The sequence below is a fragment of the Neomonachus schauinslandi genome, chromosome 6 (assembly GCF_002201575.2).
Source record: "Neomonachus schauinslandi chromosome 6, ASM220157v2, whole genome shotgun sequence".
Classification (NCBI taxonomy): domain Eukaryota; kingdom Metazoa; phylum Chordata; class Mammalia; order Carnivora; family Phocidae; genus Neomonachus; species Neomonachus schauinslandi.
The window spans coordinates 154,373,065-154,377,622 of NC_058408.1; the positions used below are offsets into that span (position 1 = coordinate 154,373,065).

At 64.0% G+C, this 4,558-nt stretch overlaps 1 long non-coding RNA gene across 1 annotated transcript; it reads right to left on the reverse strand.

Annotated features, from left to right (window-relative positions):
* Positions 1–420: 420 nt before the first annotated feature.
* Positions 421–2,522, reverse strand: LOC110592732. The gene is made up of 3 exons (XR_002481125.1): positions 2,506–2,522; positions 2,111–2,177; positions 421–1,742 (listed from the first exon to the last, which is right to left on the reverse strand). It is a non-coding gene; the product is annotated as an uncharacterized LOC110592732 (long non-coding RNA).
* Between the last annotated feature and the right edge of the window lie 2,036 nt (positions 2,523–4,558).

Below are 4,558 nucleotides of genomic sequence, written 5' to 3' on the forward strand. Positions count from 1 at the left end.
AAATAAATAAAATCTTTATTAAAAAAATAATAATAAAAAAAATAAATAAAGGTTAACAGCCAAGGAAACGTTCCCATGCACCTCGGTGCACGAGGAACCGCCAGGCTCCACGCCGCAGGCTGTCCGGCAGTGGGAACAGCTCCTGAGCCACGTCACACGCCTTCCCTAACCGCAAGCACAGCCCCAGGCACAGCACAGCAGCCGAGAGAAAGCTGTCTGCCCCCAAACACGGAGGGGAAGTCAACGGTGTGGCGGCCCACGCTCTAGCCAGGGACAGACAGCTCCAGCCGGTCCGGGCCGGGGGTCGGCGTCTCATCAAACCCCTCCGTGAGCCCTGGCCAGCGTGGGCCAGCGTGGGCCAGCGCGACCCGGCAGGCCCCAGCCCATGCGGCTGGCCGCGCCCCCACGCCCACTCCCCAGTCCATGCGGCTGGCCGCGCCCCCACGCCCACTCCCCAGTCCGAGCTGCGAAGACCCGGGGCCGCTCGCGGAGCTAGCGCCGTCCGCGTCCGCCCGGATGACCCACAGCTGCTGTTCCACAGGCAAACCAAGGAACGCCCCCCACTCCCCCGGGAGTCTGTCTTCTCCCGGGGCGGATCTCCCATCGGCGACCATCGCGGCAGCTGTGCCGTCACTTCAAGGGCCAGAGGAGCTGTGTTCCCCTCCGGGTTTGGTGAAGTGAAGCGGTTACGATGCACTTTGCTGGCACATGGACCGGTGCCGCAAGCGTGGGCATGACAGTGACCTCAGCTCCGATGCTGCTTATCACTTCCTCTCTGCTGCCTTCAGCAAATCCCAACCACAGGATGATATCACTTTCCGGCTTTCTCAAGAAAACAGCTCATCAAGATTTGGGTATCCACTAGGGAACCGTGCTGTTCTCACAATTCTTGATGGCTCTTTGGCCCTGAAACCCGACTGCACACCCCCACCCTCCCTGCACTGTCTCAGGTCCAAACCCGCAGCCTGCGCTCCCACAGGGGTGGGGGTGGGGGTGCCCCCTCTCTATGTCAGCGAGGGACCGGAGCACTTCCTGAACCCAGGAACACTGCAGACCCTTAGTGAAGGAGCAGAGGAAGAGCCGTGCACCTGCGGAACCAGGCATAGGCCCTGGGCTGGGGGGTGTTTTCTGCTCCCTGACTCAGCCCCCAGCCCTGGGGCCTGTGATCCAGCACCTCTGGGTGGTGGCACCTGTCTATAGTCCCCGTGGGCCCTGGGGTCTGATAACTGCCAAGGCTGGGTGGTGGTGAGTCATGGGGAATGGAGGTCCACCATACTCTTCTCTCTGCTTGTGGGTATGTTTGGAATGTTCCACAGTTAAGCTGTTTTCTAAATAGTCAAACTAACTGTGGGTTCTCCCTGGTCAGGGACCTTGCCTGCCCCACCTACTGCCATACCCACACTGGGTCCTGGCTTCCCAGAAGGGAAGGCAGCCCCCCTGCTTCCTGGGGGGTGTCTGGGCATTGAGGGGCACCCAGGTCACTGCACCTTGACCATCTCCTGCAGCACGGCCACAGCCTGCTCCTTTTCCTCCAGTAGCTGCTGCAGCCTGGGGTCCGGGTTCTCCCAGCACCCACCGGCTGGGTCCTGACCGAAAGGCAAACACCCAGCCTTTAACCCAGAGGGCTGGTGGGGGTAGCTTAGAGTGGAGCGGCTGAGGTCAGGAGACAGGGGCCTGTCTTCTCTGGAGTCCTTGGACTCCGGAGGGTCTTCGCACTGGAGGGTGCCGTGGGTACGGCAGGCCTGTGAGATAAGCAGACGCAGGAGCTCAGGGAAGAGGCTGACCCGGCCACAGCACAGGGCGGGGGGGGGGGGCACGGAGCCCACAGAGGCACCACGCAGGCGCCCTCTGGCCTGATGCCATCCCACAGTACAGCCCTGGATGCCTTGGAATGGCCCCCTCATGGACTGCGGGCTCCCACTCGGGAAGCTGCAGCCTGGGAGGCCTTGGAGCCAGGACTCCCCTGACCATCCCCTCAGAGCAAGGACCCCCCCTCCTGGAGGTGTGAACTCGAGAGAGCCACATGCCTCGTCTGACACTGCCCTTCGTGGGAGGCCCGAGGGGGTTGTGACGGGCCTCACTTCCCCAAACCTGGGGATTTGGATACTACCAGTGTCTGCTGGGGTGGTGAGCTCTGCCCATGGTCTGTCAGCATTAGCCCTGGTGGGTCCTGGATCCTGCAAAGGTTTTAAAGGTTGTACAGTGAGGGCCGGCCGAGGAGGGGCTGCTCATCGTTCATGTTGCCAACATACCTCCCTGTGTTTCTAGGCACAGATGGTGGGGGGGCAAACTGGAGAGGAGCCAGCATGGCCCGGGCTGGCCTGGGCACAGGGAGTTTTCACCGTCCCGGGGCCAGTGGGTCAGGCCAGGAAAGGGCCAAGGGCTGGGGCTTCACCAGTCTGCCCCCCAGGGTCGCGGGTGTGCAAGGCCTTCGTCACCACGTGGCCACATCCCAGCATGACAAACGCGGCAGGTCTAAGGCCGTACAATGGCCCCAACACGTACGGCTGTAGAGAGCGGGGCTTGCTGGACAGCGCCATCCTTCGCCTTTTCCCTCAGTGCACACAAGATGGGCTTGATGGCCCCAGGCGTGTTGTCCACCACCCTTCGGATTTCCGTTTCTGAGACCCACAAACGCAGCTTGTGAAAGACTTTCCTGCAAAGGAAGTGGGGGTAGTCCTCAGAGCAGTGCACTTTGTGGGGCCAGGAGGTGGGTCTGGCTTTCCTTGGAGGAGAGGCTGGGACTCGTGTGCCTTCTTGCCCCTGCACCCACAGAAGCCCCGCAACCACCCTGTTCCCAGCCGTCCCATCCAGGGCCAGAGTAGTCAGTGCCCCGCGCCTTCAGGCCGGGCCTGGCCCAGCCTGGGCCTCTGTGGGAGAGCTCACCTTCTGGTGAGGAAGTCCTGCTGGCTCCCCTCCAAAGTGCTCAGAATCAGACTTCTCATCACCCCTAGAGCCTCCCCCTCTCACCCCTGGGGTTGAGCAGCGGCCTCCACCTCCCCCCAAGTCCCCTTTTCCCTCACAGCTCTCTGAAATGAGTCCTACCAGAACCTGCCCAGGTCTCAACCTCGCAGTCCCTTCTATCTCCGTCAGGCTCGGAGCCAGGTCCTGACCATGGCCTCCAGGGGCCCCGGGCAGCTTCAGCTCCCCTCCCCATCCAGCTTCAGGAGCACAGGGACCCTGCTCCCTGCTCCCCAGGGCAGCCTCCGCTGCCCCCCTAGGTCACCCACACCTCATTCTGCTGTCACTCCCTCAGGGTCCTTGTCCTTCCTATTACCCATCACGACTGACGCTGGTTACATCTCATTTATCTGTCTTCCCACTAGGCAGAGCGTCAACCCCATGAAGGCAGGGGCCCGGAGCAGAGCCCGCCACCCAGAAATACTGGTGAGTCAGTGAGTGAGAGGTGCAGTCAGCATGGGTTGAGCAGTCGGAGGGCAGGACTGACGCCCTGGTGGGTGGGTCTCAAGCTGACTGTGCTGTCCTCTTGGTGGCTGATGGTGAGACTCCAGCGGATAGGGGACACAAACACTGACAAGGCTGTCAGGGAAACAGCCTGAGAACGTGCCCCAGAGACCAGGAGGGGTAGGGGAGAGCAAGGAGTGGGGCAGGGAGGCAGAAGGCCTGCCTGTTAAAATGCTCCAGTTGCTGAGCTTCTGGTCCGTGTTGCAGGTGGGGACATAGTTGTGCAGATCCACAAGCCGGGGGTAGAAGTGCTTCACGATCTCTGCCAGCATCACTGGAGGCGCGGGGGGTGCAAGGTCAGCCTGGCCTGATGAGCTTAGAAGTCTTCCTTTCCTTACACATCAGTCTCCCGGGGCCCCTGAGGTGGAGGAGGACAGAGACCAGGCGGGAGAACTCGGGACAGTCCACGTCCTGGGGGAGCGGCCACAGGGGCCAGCCTGCAGGTCCCCCAGCAGCGTGTGGGTGCCCCCGGGAGAGGGCTGGGAGAGCCGGCCTGGGGTCGGAGGGGCTGCAGGAGGAGCCCTGAGGCTGCCCCCTCCTCCCCAGGAAATGCTGGGGGAGGGGAATTCCCCCGACCGCAGCTGGACGCAGCAGGCGGCGCCTGTCTGCCACGTGGCTCCTCCTCCAGGGGCCGGCCTCATCGCGGCCCCATTTCTGCGCCGGCCCGTTCCTTCCAGAGCGCCCCTCACGCCCGCGCTCTGGGATCTCCTGCACTTGCAGGGAGCCTGCGCGGCTGGGACGCTTCGCAGGCACTGGCCGGGCCCTGCGGTCTGACCGCTGGGCATCCTTCAGCCTGCTGACGGGCGGCCCTGCGGCCTCCACCCTCCCCGGCCGGGCACCCCCAAGCCCTCGGTCCTCCCGCCAAGGACCCCGGCCTCGGCAGTCCCCGGCGTCTCCCCGCCGGCCCGCCCTCACCGCCGTCGCTGAAGTCCCGGGCCAGGTGGCGCTTGGGGCGGCTGAGCGGGAGCCCGTCCAGCCAGGCGCAGAGGCCGCGGCGGGGACCGCGCGCTCGGCCCAGTTGCGCCCAGCATGGCGGCGGGACTGGCTGTTGGGGCCGTTGCCGGGTGACGGCGGCCGGATAGCCGCGGGGACC